A 15,621-nucleotide genomic window follows, 5' to 3' on the forward strand; every position below is an offset into this window, starting at 1 on the left:
AGCATCTTATAGATGCGATTGATCCAATACTCGGCCTCCTCAGGTCTATGAGAACCCGCAAATGTAGGAGGTCGTAAGCGCTGGAATCGTTCAAAAGTGCCGCTCGCACTAGCGCTCCCAAATGGAGGCATAGGTGAAGCAGGTGGAGTCGCCCCACTGACTGAGTAAAGATGTCAGCTATGGAAGATAGGAACTCCTGCTGCTGCTGTTGCTGGTGCTGGTGCTGGTGATGCTGCTGCTGAATCTGCTGCTGCTACATCAACAGCATCATCTGCTCAAACCTATCAGTAGGCGGAGCAGACAAAGATGCACGGCTCGGCTCAGGAACCGAGGGCGTGACTGGAGGAGCTATAGGTGTCGGCCCAACACCGGCATGAGATGGGCCCGTCTGTGGATCCGTCTGGCTATCACTCAAGGGAGGAACCCCAGCAAGCGACTCAACCAAGGAGAGATGGGCCGAAGTCTTCTAACCCTTAGGAGGCATCCCTACATTCAACAGAGGATGCAACCTGTCAGATTCTATGTCCACATAATCCATCCACGCAGCATTCACAGCACAACTTCAAAGATAAACAACATGCATTCCATTAAATAAAATTGTCGCAATACAAGTAGTGCAGCATTACATGAATCACGACTAGGAAAGCATGTGAACTATAACATCTAACACTTCAAACAACCACAAACAACTACAAACAACTCCAAACAACTCCAACTACAAAGCCAACAGCGGCTACACACAGAAAGAAACAACAAACAAAGCAAAGGATGACTACAACGACAACTACTCGTCAAAATCAGGAGATGGAGGCGGGGCACCCTTATCTTGCAAGCAGCACAGGATAGACTTCAGAGTTCGAGTCACCTTCTTAAACTTATGCTTCACAAGGCCTCGAAGATCCATAATATCCTAGCGTAGAACAGCCTGCCCTTCTTCAAGCCGAGCAATACGGGCATCCCTTACAGTCTGATCTGCGCTCTGCTCTGGTGCCACAGGAGAGGAACTCTCACTCGTATCCTGTGCCTCTATCTCTTCCTCATCCTGCTCTGTTTCTTCCTCAATCTCAGCATCACCTTCAGCATAACTCTCTTCATCATCGCTCTCTGACTCATCCTCACTCTCTGAGGCTTGTCGACCAGAACCAATCTCCATCTGCTTAAGGGTCGTCAGGTTAATATGACGAACAGGAACCGGCTTCTCTGCTCCAAGCCTATAGCCAAACTCATGTGCAAGCTTACAAATGAGGTGGCCAAAAGGAAGCGATTCGGTCCTCCTAGTCGAACGAGCGATGAGAATAATTTGGCGCAGGATGTACGTCGGCACACACAACTTCGCTTCTTGCCCCACCTGATACAGGAAATCTACCATCAGGCACATACACTCGCTACGGTTGCTCCACCTTAGATATACATTGAACGTACACATGTGGTGAAGCAAACGGAAGTCGTCCGTCATGTTGTTAGCCAGAAGACTCCTATTAGGCTGCCATTCGACCAGACGACCACACAAGAACTGGGTGCGACGGTCCCTCTCGCGCATACTGTTCAAATTCTTCTTACTGGCATGCACCTCACCAAGTGGTACATTCAGGAGTCGGGATATCAAAGTGACGTTGACCGTAGCTTCCCGACCACTACCACAAGGAATCTTGAACTGCAGAGGCTCCACGAAGGATCACGAATATTGGCATAAAAAGCTTGAACAGTACTTTCGTTCGCACGATACTCGCCCTCAAATAAGGGACACCAACCAGCCCCTTCCAGGCACTCCAACATCAGAAACTCGCCATACAGCCGCGGATTAACATGAGCTCAAAAAGGACACTACGGCCTTCATCGACTCCATGCGATAGCTCCGTCAACAAGGTTCTACCAATGGGAGCTCGAGGATCGAGGTCCCACTTGGTCTGGAATTCACAAGTAGCGGACGTACTCGCGGCGGCACCTCTCGGCCTCCGTGTACGGGTTGGGCGGCTAGGCCCGGCTTCATCCACAGGCACTCTCTTCTTCCCCATCAAAGAAAGAAGGGTAGAAACGGAAAAGATGGTCATGATAAACTCAAAGAGGGCCATGAGAAATGAGAGAAAGAGAGAAATAAGAAGGATGGTGAAACTTCCACACACTTGAGATCCTAAAGATGGATTTAGGAGCCCAAATGAGAAGAAAAGGAGAGGTAAACAGCAAAGGGAGGTGAGGTTTTGAGATGGGTGGGTAGGGTTTGCACGAAAATGGAGGAAGAAGAAGATTTGGAAGAGATTTGGAGAAGTTTTGAGAAGGATTTCAAGAAAATGAGAGCTTGGGAGGAAGGATTGTGAAGGAAGTAGGGTTTAGAAGGTGTTTTAACCAACGAACCATGGAAGGGTGGGCCACACTAGGCCATACAAACGTCGGCCCGAGCTGGCCCACCCGGCCTGGCCCGCTGATCGGCGAGGCCTCGCCGAGCCGGCAATGGCATCGCTGGTCTCTGGACCATCCGGTGATGCCTCGCCGTTTGGGCGAGGTCCTCCTGGTCCCCCATGCTCAAAAAGATGTGGGTCCCCCCTAGGCCCCACTGGAAATGCCCCCATCGGCCCCTTTGCATGATTCGACGCCTATCGGGCCATTCAGGCATAAATTTGATACAAACAAAGATTTCTTAAAGATTAAAGGGTTGAAATGGGATGATAGACCATCTAGACTCATTAATAGATGGTCTAGGAGAGATTTCGGGTCGCTGTGTGTGATCAGGAGAGAGCACAGACTCAATCTCGGTGATCGTTTTCAGTAAACTTTCGCCGATAGAAGCAACGGAAAACAAACACACAATTTACGATAGACTCGCACCCAAATACACTAAAGTGGCGACAGCGTGCGGTGTGTGACCATGACCCAGGTCCGGTTTAATCCAAAACATGCTCTGATACCAACTTGTAACGCCCTGAAATTCAGAGGTCGAGCATAACTCAGCTCCCTAGTTCCAAAACATCACTTATGTAACATATTTAATGATGGATGTATGTTGACTGTATTAGTGCATAAAACATGGAATAGATTAAGCCAAAGTGCAGATATAATTCAGGGATAAGTGAAGAAAGCAAGCGGAAGACTTAAAGAACTATATGTATGTACATGTGCAAATCCCCAAAATACATACACATACCAGGTCGTAATGTAAGTTTTGCTATCAAAATTACAAGTATCAAATTACAACATTTAATTCCCAAAAGAAATCCCAGCATCCCGTGCATCAGAACAAGGCTCACTAGAACCCGTCTGAAAACTGTATAAAAGAGAAAGCAGCCTCATCATCCTCGATCTCTCGCTCTGCCTCAGAAGTCGCATCAACATCTGCAACATCAGCAACTAAGACAGAGTCTGGTGGGTGTTTAACACCGCCCCAGAACGTGGGAGTGAGTGATCAACTCAGTGGAACAATAAAGCACAGGTTAACATGTTATTAGTTCAATCAAGCAGTAATGATAAAGCAGAACAATTAAACATGTCCTAAGTACTCTTGTTAATGCTAGGATGTATGCAGAATGATGCATGCCCTCACGGGTACACCCTCAGCGTCTTCATCTTACGTTACGCATGACATCGCCTCAAAGTGCGTCACGTCTATAAAGGACATGCAAATGCGGTGCATGAATATGATTATCAAGTGGTTATTAGTCATTTTCATACAGCAGGATTGGGAAGCTAAGGTACCTTCCTCATATCACCATCCAAACAGTGATCCATTCTAGGGTCGTCAGTCCTAGACATCTCATACGATCATATGGTTTTAGGTCGTTGCAAAGGGCTCTTCACTAATCAATGCACGCCCATCATACCTTCGTTACTACACTAAGGCTCGTCACATCAATGCGATATCCAGGTATGCTCGAGGTCACTACAAAGGGCTCGTCACTAATCAATGTAGGCCGACAGCACGAATATAGTGTCCCATACCACCATAATCGGTTCATGAGTTTGGTTGCTCACTGGTCACTACGGGGAGGCTCATCACCCCAGCGTAGGTCGACAGCTCGACTACAGTGTCCCATACCACCATGTCCGGCTCATGAGTCTTAGCGGATCAAGGTACCATGGTTAATAGGATTTCATTGGTAAGTTGGGTACCCTAGATTCAAATAGTAGCGTCCATACATGGTGAACATACATCGGACAATCGGGTTACTTGACGAACTCGACTATCATGAGCGCACGTTGAGTTGAACGACATAAAATGTGCAAACACTCCACGTGGCCAAACCACAGCCGACAACTCTAATACGTCTCGAGTTCGTCTAATCACGTCCTACGTGGCGAAAGCAACCTCAGCCACGATCTTAAGGCCAATTACCGATTTCCTGGACTAATGCATAGTCTCACACACATTACACTACCACAGATATTCGTATTGAATGTAAAACAGTAAAGGAACAACAACTCAAATCATGTGGTACATAAGCATTTGAAGAATATCAACTTAACATGAATGTAAGCATAAGTAATACTTGAATTTAATCAACAAGGAATGTAACTTACATGAAGGAAATCATACACACTAGTGGGAGAGTTGGGAATCGCTTCTCAACGCCCATACTAGGTTGGTACATCACACTTTAGATCATTCAGACATTTCTACAAACACTTAGAATACATAATACAACATACATGACGTATGTTGAAATACACACATTTGGACAATTCCTTTTACCAAGGAGTTGTCACACATACAATTAGCATAAGTACACGACAAATAATCATGGTAAACACAGGTTCATCTTTTATACGCATATGGTACTTTACACATACACATAAAATACACAAATCTCAATATAACACATTCATATCAGGAACGCAAAATAAACATAACATTTGGCATGTGAAATCTCATCCATAGCAAGAATAAACCATTAACTGGCACTGAAAGCCTTGAAAACCATAACCTATACACTTAAAGTCCACACCTTAAGCTAGAAAAGAACATCGAACTGATTTCAGACGATATGTCTTCGTCAACGGCGACAAGATAACCTAAAGCAAGAATAGAAATGAGCTACAACACACAAAGACTATTCTAAGTTCTAACACAGATTAGGGTTAGATTAACTTACCCAAAGATGAACTCAGAATCGCCGGAATAACGATTCAAAAGTGAAGGTTTAAGGATGAAGAAGAACAGGAAAGAATCTAAGATGATTCACCAACTTCTCTCTCACTTTCTCTCTCTTTTCCTTTCTCTTTCTTAGCTAGGGTTAGGAAATTCGTATGGAAAAGAGAGCTAGGGTTTTAAGGTCTATAAATAGGCCTAATATTGATGAAAATAACCCCAGGGCCAAGGTATACTTAGGGTATAACCAAAACCGGCCTCTCACGATCCAACGAAGAACTTCCCATGGGCCTATTACCACGAAAGGTCAGACTTAAGCTCACTGACCATGGATCTATGTCAAGCTGAGTTTTCGTACCGACCGGATCTTCAGATCAACCGTGGTAGACCACACTCAATTTAACGGTCACCGAATCTCAATCAGGTCCACAAGCACAAGGACATGCCTAGGCCATCTTCCCTGATCAGAGGGTGAAATTGAGTCAAAATCCAACGGTCAGATTGCTTAAAATCGTCGCGCAAGCAACACGAATCAGATTTCATAAAATCTTATTTAAGTTTCTAACCGTTCTCACACTCTTCACTCTGAACTCAAACAAATCAACCCAGAACGTCACATGGACTTGATTTTTGAGGTGATGGTCAAGCCCAACATGGTGACCGCAACAGCCTAAGATCATTGCTATCAGACTTTCGACGCGCGGTCCAGGTCCGATCCAGAACTTCCAAAAAATCCCAAGAGCAACTGGCTTTAGCGATGAATCCCAGATTTCAGAGTAACATAGCGCTAACTAATCTACAGGTTTTGAGTCATGCAGATACAATTTAAGGTGATTGATGCAAATTTCACAAGCAATCGAGTATAGTGCTAATTACCCCAAAAAGCTATTAAGGAAAAATTAGCACGAAATTTTCAGGGTCATTACACACTTCATCACCAGATGCTTCGGAATTAGAGTCAGCATCATCAAAACCAGAGAGGTCTAGCTCTAGAAAGGCCTCCTTGATCTCCTCGACTCACTTCGAGAAGTCCAGTTGGTACAAATAATTTGTCTTCCGATTATGCCTTGGAAGACTTGTATTCCTTGACAGCATCCTCCCGAGCTAGGGAGATAGCTGCTCGGGTTTCTGCCTCAACCATCTAGAGCTTTACCTTGGCCTCCCCGAGCTTTGCCCTAGCATCCTCAAGCTTCGCCTTTAGCTAGCCTCCCGCCGAGCCGACTTGTCAGAAGCCTTAGCACGAGCCTCTGTAGCAACAGTCGCAGCTTGGGACTGTTCAGCCTCAGATCCCTTCTACAAGAGCTTCTAATCGATCTCCCACATTTGCCTTTGCAGCTGAGTGATGTCGCGATGCACCTTTAGCATGCAGGGGGGCAAACTGCCGAGGAAAAGAAAGAAAGAATGAGCGGAGTCGAATAGACAAGGAGAAAAATGAACTATTTATGGAAACTCACTTACCCCAAGAAAGCTCTTCATTATAGATGTGAGGATCTCACTTACGGGAGAGTCCAACGTATGGAAGAATTCCCTCTTAGGCACGTTCCGATCAGCCCAAGGCAGGAGCTCCTCTATGGCTCCGCGAACGCTCCGACGCTCCTCTCGAACCCCTGAAGGACCAGCAGAAGGTCGGCTAGTCTCTTTAGTCTCCATAGGCCGAGCCTCCATAGAAGGCTTGGCAGCTCCCTGGACCTCCGCAGGAGGGGCTGCCTCACGAACAGTCGTCCCGACCGTCGTCTCAACAGCCGCAGGGGCAGGCTCTGTTGCCCGCTCTTCATCCCCAATCTCCACAACAATGGGAGATGAAGGCCCGACCTTACCCTTGCTCTTGGAGGAGGACTTCGCCTTCTTCTTCGGTGCCGCAATTTCATAGAGGGGCGGTGCCTGGCGTTTGGAGATGGGCTTCAATAGAGGATGAGCTTCAGGCATTTTTGCATCACAACAAGAGGAAACTCATTTACAAAGTTCCATGAAAATTTTCTAAGTCCTAAAGGTCAACTAAAGTTCTTACTAATGCTCTTATCGGTGAGGGCAGCGTCTAAACCCAACTTGAGCAAAAGCTCGGGTTGAAGGAGTACTCTCCAAGATCTCTCCTCCTTCCCTAGTGATCTTGCCCCCCTGATCCGAGCAAGTGATCTAGCATCCAGCAGGGAGGGGTACTTGGGAACAGCTGCGACAGAAGACACGTGCAAACAAGTCAAGAACACTCAAAGACTGACCAACTGAGGAAGAGCTAAGGAAGAGTTAAGTTCGAGGAATGCCGATCTGGTTCAGTGAATGCTGAGGGACTAAGGCCCCATTTGTTAAATCTGAAGTCTAAAGACCGAATCTGAAATCTGAAGCTCCGTTTGTTAAATCTAAAGTCTAAAGACCGAATCTGAAATCTGAAGCTGAATCTAAAATCTAAAGCATGAATCTGAAATCTGAAGTAAAAAAACTTGTTTGATAATTATGGTTGAAGTCTAAAAATTAAGTACTGAATCTGAAACAAACAGTTTGTTAACAAACATCTTAAATGTCTGAAATATGTTAATTTGACACATTTGCCCCTATCTCTCGTTTGGAAATGTTTTACATTATAAAGAAATTATTTTTTATTAAATGAAAATAAAATCATTAGCAAAAAAAACTTCAAATAAGGTCCATCTTATATTTATATGCTATCCAAACCATTTATAAGGTCATTACAAATCAGATGAAGTGGAAACATATTGATCCAAAACTTTCGTGGCCTATTTAAGTTTGGATTTCAATCCACATACTTTTTCGAGCTTTAATACGAGCTTCTGTGACCCCAAAAATCATATTGATCCAAAGCTTCTGTGACCCCAAAAATCATATGCATATTATTTTTCGTCTCAAGCTTTAATACGAGCTTGCCAAATGGATGGATGGTTTGGATATAACACATACCTCATGATGGGACCCACAAAACCAGCAGCTATATAGCTGGTGTGAAGTACACCAACCAATCCGCATCCTACTTGGACACGGATTAGCTACCGACAGGTTGAATAGCTAGATTTGCTACTGAAGTGACGTCATCAAGTTCCATGGGCCCACTATGATGTATGTGGGCCCACTATAATGCATGTGCTTTATATGCACCGTCCATCTATTTAGAGATTTAATTTTACAGCATGAGTTAAAGAATGAGGTAGATCCAAATATGTAATTGACCCCACCACAAAAAAAACAGTGGTGAGATTGATGCCTACCGTTGAAACCTTCTTAAGGCTCATCGTGATTTTTATTTGAAATCCAACCTGTTTCACGAGTTAACACAGACATGAAAGAAGGGAAAAAATAAATATCAGCTTGATCAAAAACTTTTGTGGCCTATTTAAGTTTTTAATGGTGGGCGTCACTCTCCCCACGGTTTTCTGTGGTGAGGTACACTAGAGCTTTGGATTTGACTCATTCCTTGGATCTTTACCTAAAATTATATTTCCAAATGGATGGACAACATGGATACAAAACATACATCATAATGGGGCCCACATAACTTGGTGACGTAACTTCAGTAGCAAGTCACAGAGGACGCGAATTTCCTGCGAGAGCCTTTCGCAGGAAGATCCTGCGCTGTGAACTTAGGTGGGACCCGCTGTGATGTTTGTTAGGAATCCACTCCGTCCATCCGTTTTGTGAGCTAATATTAGGAGATTAGACCAAAATCGATGTGGATCCAAGACTCAAGTGGGCCGTACTAAAGGAAAAGGTATTTAGGGAAATTCCTACCGTTGAAACTTCCCTGGGTTCAATAGTGATGTTTACATGCCATCCATACCATTAATAACATCATTCCTATTGGGATGAACTGAAAACACAAATATTAGCATGATTCAAAACTTCTGTGGCCCCGTGAATATTTCAACTGTGGACGTTCAATTATCACGTTTTCGGCCCACTTGAGAATTGTATACGGTTCGTTTTTGGCCTTATGTTCTAAAATGAACTCACAAAACGTATGGACGGTAAGGATTTATCAAAAACATCCCAGTGGCCCCACCTGCGTTCCCAGCGCGGGAACTTCCTGCGAAAGGCTTTTACAGGAAATCCGCGTCCGGAAACAGATTGGCTACTTCCCTGCCACCCGCCAATGGCTGATGGTTAGTGCTATGTGGGCTCCACCATGATGTATGTGTTTCATCCATGCTGTCCATCTATGTTTCTAGATCATTTTATGGTATGAGACAAAAAATGAGGTATATCACTATCTCAAGTGGACCACATTACAGGAAAACAATGTTGAATTAACGTCGACCATTAAAAACTTTTTGGGGGCCATAAAAGTTTTGATCAAGTTGATCTTTGTTTTTTCCATTCATCTAGGTCTATATGACCTAATCAACAGATTGGATGTTAAATAAATAGTACATTGAGCCTTAGGAAAATTTTAATGATGGATATCCAATCACTATTGTTTTCCTATCGTATGGTCCACCGGAGATTTATATTCCTCTCTTTTTGGTATCGAGCCCTAAAATGATCTTTAAAAATGGATGAACGGAATGGATGAAACACATACATCATGGTGGGGGCAAAAAGAAGTTTCATGGGTTAAAAGTTAATTTTGTATTGTGCAAACAATTTAAAGAGAAAAATTGCCGTGCTAACTTGAAAAGGGGTAATTTTGGAAGCAAAAATTTTTATTTAACGAAAAATTCACTGACCGCATTCCGCATTCACCGTTAAGCCAAACTCCTATCACGGAAAGAATTCATTGAAAAACCACTTAGTGCTTTCCTTCTTCTGCGTTAACGACGCATTAACAAACACCACTAAACACCGAACATATTCCCAATTCTGCGTTAAGTGTAAAAATTCAGCATTAACAAACAGGCCCTAAGTGTTGATGGAAGGTCAGGTCTGCCACTTCCCAACATCCAGAGGCCCAAAACTACTTGTCCTTCCAATTCTTATTGGATGATGGGGAGTCGGTGATAAGGCTTCCTCCAGTTCCCCGCCAGGTAGAGAGATAATACTAGCCAGGGTGGAATTTGTTGGGTTTCAACTGGTATAAGTGGAGAAACTCCTTGACAGTGAGTTCGGGCTGCTTTAGTTCAGACCATAGGATGACACAACTGATCAATGCCCTTCACCCATTGGGGATCATCTGCCCCGGAGCCAAGTTCAGATGAGTGAGCACCTGCCTTATTATACTTTGTAGAGGGAGCCTAAGGCCGCATTGAAGGGCGACTTGGAAGATGACAACAGCTCCCTCTGGAGGATGATCAGGAAGCTCGTCTGACAAAGGAACCCGGAGAGTCACTGACTCAGGGATGTGGTACCCTTACATAATTCGAGTCAAGTCGGCCTCTGTAAGGGTCAAGGCTACAACCCTTTGTCCCGTCCTCACCCGAGGAATCCTCCGGGTCATCTTCACCAAACAGATTGCGTTCTAACCTAACCGACCTCTCTGCCGGGGATTTCTCCCCCCTCGATGATTGCAACACTCGAAAATCGGCGTCGCCCATTATCATCAATGGCGACAGTGGGTTCGACATTGTATGAAAGCTACTCGCCCCACTGCCGCCACTGGACACCCCCTCCCATGAGCTCAAAGAGTCAGACATGGTGGTTGTTTTTATAGATGTTGAGAATCGTTGAAAAAAGAAAAACAAAGAAAGGGAGGGGGCGAAGGAAGAAATGGAACTCACCGGGGGAGAGATGACGTCCGACCACTGGTAAACACGGTCGTCGAAAATCACATTTGCGAGCTAAGGAAGATGACTGGAAGGGGTAAAAAGCAAATGGACCTTCCAAAATGCGTTAGGGCTTTTATATAGGAGAGTCATGTAGCTGCACTTAAGTGTGCCCATCAATGCGGGTTCCGTATGACGTCCCCTCGACTACCCCGTATCAACACGTGGTGCGACCCTACTTGTCAGACAGCCTTAATATCAAGAATTGGCCACACGTCAATCTCTAGTTGGTTTGACATCGAAATAGTAGCCTGACAGACCATGTGACCTCGAGCCACGGAACACCATCTTAACTACGCTGTACATGATTACTGACATGCCTCGACTTCTATGTTGGCCATCATACTCGGCATTTATGACAGTATAACCCGACCTAAGCTACATCTAACTTACTTTCCGAGCCTATAAAGATCGACTCGAAAGTAAGGGGGGCTTACTGTTGGGGGAAAAATAATCTGACCTATAAAAAGGACTTGACTCTACAACCAGCATGGACCTAATGGGCTAAAACTACTTACGAGACATCTACTGGTCAAGAAGGGACATAGGCCCACTCAATGAATAGCCGACCTATTTAATAGGTCAACACAACTACATGGCGGTTATAGGTCAGCTATAGGTTGACCCGACCATAGGTCGGCTATAGGTCGGCTATAGGTCGGTTATAGGTCGGTTATAGGTCTACCCGACCATAGGTCAGCTATAGCTCGGCCATAGGTCAGCATTGTCTCTGACAAGGTTAATGGCCATCGGAGTTCAATTAAGGTGAATGGTAATCTGTCGAATGACTTTAGGTGAATGTTGATCTATCGAACAACCTGGTATTACCTACCTCCAGGGTATCGCATGCCTCCACCACCCGACCTCTCAGATCTTGCCCCGAACGAACAGCCCAAGGATCTCTCGAACGGCCTGAAGATCTCTCCCAAGATCTTTGGGAGATAAGACTGGGTCCCAAGGATCTTAGATGTCCGCTATCTTGGGGAGATCCCTAGCGGATATGGATACCTGTGCGGGGAGATCTCTGAAGTATCAAGAGTCCTAAATGGGGAAGACTTCCTACTGCGTGATCTTTCCTCTCATATAAATAGAAGAGCCTCTTGCCATTGTAAGGTACACATACTAATCTCATATATGACTGGTGACTCTTTTCCAAAGGGATCATCTCCTTCAAAGACCCAAGATCCTGACTTAGGCATCGGAGGGTCCCCTATACTTGCCAAGGTTTCCTTTGTCACTTTCTTTCCTGTGCAGGTTCTTGAGAGTCAAATGAGGAGGGTCTAGTGGAAAACTGCATCAATAGTAACCAACAACTATGGTCTCTAAACTTATTTTAATTAACTAAAAGGAGATGAACTCATTTTTGGGTGTCTATGCAACAAGCCCTTAAGGTTTGGTAAGTTTAGATGAGTTGGAGCTAATGTTATGCTTTGGTTTTGTCATTAGGCTATGTTAGACTAAGTTATTTATTTATAAAAATTTTAGGTTTGTTAAGGCATCAATAGCTTAGTTTAAGTGGAATTGGGGTTTTATTTTATTTTGGTGAGGTGATTATGATTTGGGGAATAGTTTTTCATTCTATACTTTGTTTTGCTTTTATCTTTTGTTTGGTTTTGGATTTGATGCTTGCTATCCAGCAGTAAACAATCTTGTTGACTTTCTTTGATTAATCGAGAGTGACATGGTTCACAAGGGGATAAAAACATGGTTTTCTTATCATTAGCTATTGTGTGGAAGAAAGCCATCCTTTATCATTGGTTCTCTAGCAGCTTTCTTCAAGTAATCACTTCTATAGACTCCTTATCATTGGTTCTCAGTGGAGGATCAGTCTTAGATTAATGAAGCTAGTGTTGAGTTCTATAGGAAGTTGCACTCCAAAGAGGGATTCAGAAGACCCACTTGAAGGCTTCTTTGTTAAAGGACCCTCTTCCAATTTGTTGAGTGGTGTGAAAGTGGCTTCGAGGGAGGAAGTTCTAAAGACATTCTTTGGAATGGATAGGGATAACGTCCACGGATTCACAATTGCTTTCGTCCAAGACTATTAGGATATCTTGAAGGATGTTATTCTGCAGTTTATGCTTGAATTTAACAAAGATCTCGCCTAGGAGAAGAACTAAATGAAACCTTCATTTCTAAAGTTGAATGAGCTACTGAATCAAGAATTTCAGACCAATAAGTCTTGTGGGGAGCGTGTACAAAATTTTGATGAAAACACACTTGGATAGATTGAGGGAGGTAATGGGTTATGTGGTTTCATATAACCAGGGTGCCTTCATTAAGGAGCGGCATATTGTGGATGGCATTTGAGTTCCCTGCCACTGCATTGACTCAAGGAAGTAATAGGGAGGAGTAAGTTATCGTTTGCAAAAGTAACGTGGAGAAGGCCTTCAACCACTAGGATTGGGATTTTCTGACTTAAAAAAGGTGAGCATAATGGGATTTGGGAATGGATGGATGGGGTGATCTAGGAATGCCTCTTGTTAGTCTCATTTTGTATCTAAGCAAATGACATTCTGTTTTTTCAGCTCTAGAGGGTTCAAGAGAGGTGATTCGCTGTCACCATTCGTATCCTTGTTAGTTGCCGAAGGCTGCATCTTGTTGATCAACTGCACATCCAATATTGGGCTAATGAAAGGTTTTGGCATTGTTTCCTTAGAGCTAAAGATAACATGTCTTGAGTTTACTAGCTACCCCCTCATCATGTGTGGGGCCCCCTTGAATAAGATTACGAATCTGATGGGGACATCACGCGCACACACAGCACCCCCTACGAACGTATGCATGAAGGAGGGCCCCACCGTCGATTTGGATCGATGACGACGTCCAGGGAGGGCCTCCTAGCTAGAAGACAATTTTGGTTCTTTGGAATGGGCCCAATAATCAAGTAAAGCCCATCATGGGATCTCAAGATTGGGGCCCACTAGTCGGATTAAATTCATATTTTAGGTTTTGATTATTTATGTTATTTATAATATCATGAACGCTTTAGATTTTTTTAGTTAGTTTTTATTTTAATTTACTTCATCGCCAAGTAATAAGTTGTGCACATGGCGCGAGTTTTGGGTATAAGGTTTTCCCTATAAATAGACACCCCTTATAATTCTTTTGATTCATTCAAGTTTAATAAAAATTCCTACAAGTTTTTTTCTACTCTCTGAGCTTTTGAGCTATGGAAAAATTCAAGTGGGTGCGAAGCCCTCTTTTTCGAAGGGCTAAATTCAAGTGGTGCGAAGCCCTCCCTTTTTGAAGGGCTAACTACCGTGGTGCGAAGCCACGTTTATCTCAATCCACCCCTCCATCTTATTTCATCCATCTTTCAATCATCTTCACCTCAAATCCACTTGTTTTGCAGCCATTTGTCTTTCTACAACTAGTTTTCGAAATTTGGCCCTGCAGGAGGGCTGAAACTTCAACGGAGCACTGTGCCTCAACCGTATGTCAGATCGTCATCAAATTTGGAGGGTTTGGAGGCTCCCTGGCCGACCAAGGCCAAGAAGTCCCTTTGGGATTCGGGCTTCCTCCACACATGCGGCCCCCTACTGTGCACGTGCGCCGGTACCCTGTCCCGCTGCCCACACGCGGGATTTGTTCCAGGTTTAGGATTTCCTTCTCTTTTCCTTTTTCTTACCTAGTTTCATAACCCTAGTCCTAGTTTGCATTATCCATAATTTGTTTCCTCCTTTTTTTTTTCTCATCTTAGGGTTCCTCAAATTGAAATTGAGGAATCCCTTGGATTAGGGGCTAATTACTAGGCATGTGTGGCTGAATTTAATTTCCCTTTGAGTATCGTTTGGCTTATAATTTTTTATTGTTCTAGCCCTAGTCTGTGTATGGACCCACAGAGATTTCCTCTTAATTGAATGTTTGAACTTTCATGTGGGATATGGAATTTGTGTAGTTGTTTCTGAACTAATGTGATCTTAAGCCTGAATTCTTGCACATCATATTTGAATTTCATATACTGCATCAAATTTAGTATCAGAGCTTAGGGTTCTTATAAGGGAATGCATCACATGTTTATGGTTTAGTTGTTTATGTCCTTTACGCATCAATTCTCATCATATATGGCTGTTTAGAGGTCCATAAACCCTAACATAAGCTGCTGAATTTTCTGTTATCCCCTTATTTGAATTATTTTAGAAATTAACTTAGCTTTCTATTTCTAGGTTTAGAAACTTTCCTTTTCTATTTTTAGAAACTTTCTTAATCTGTTTTTAGAAACTAATTTCCTTTCCTTTTTCTTTTTTAGAAACTAGTTTACTTTCCTTTTCTTTTTTTAGAAACTAACTTTTTATTTTTAGAAACTTTCTTTTTTCTTTTTTTCTTCTTTTTAGAAACTAGGTTGTTTTTTTTTTAGAAACTTTCCTAATTTGTTTATAGAAACTTTCCTTTTTCGTTTTTAGAGACTAGGTTGTTTTTTTTTTAGAAACTTTCCTTTTTTTTTTTTAGAAACTTTCCTAATTTGTTTTTTTTTTTTTTAAGAAACTTTCCTTTTTTGTTTTTAGAAACTAGGTTGTTTCTTAAAAAAAAAAAAAAAAACTCTCTTATATTTTGACAACTATATTGCTGAATTTTGGCTTGCACCCTACACTAAACATGGAGCGACTGATAGAATCATTAAACAAACTGTTTCAGCAGATCGAGTCTTTTGGTAAGCGCTAAGAACAACATATAGACCAATGCTTTGATCAATTTGATGTGCGCATTACCCAACTAAAGGCCTCCGTCGGGACAAACCCCACCATTGGGGTGTATGTCCAATCTCAAGCAGGTGGCCAGGAGGATAGACCAATGAACGGAGTTGGCCAAGGAATCAGTTATGGACGTGTACTCGTGCACCCA

At 43.2% G+C, this 15,621-nt stretch overlaps 1 pseudogene; it reads left to right on the top strand.

The window, feature by feature from the left end:
• Positions 1-15,621, top strand: part of LOC131223803 (26S proteasome regulatory subunit 6B homolog) — an 83,338-nt pseudogene that overhangs the window by 20,214 nt on the left and 47,503 nt on the right.

Source organism: Magnolia sinica, chromosome 13 (genome assembly GCF_029962835.1).
Source record: "Magnolia sinica isolate HGM2019 chromosome 13, MsV1, whole genome shotgun sequence".
In the NCBI taxonomy this organism is placed as follows: Eukaryota; Viridiplantae; Streptophyta; class Magnoliopsida; order Magnoliales; family Magnoliaceae; genus Magnolia; species Magnolia sinica.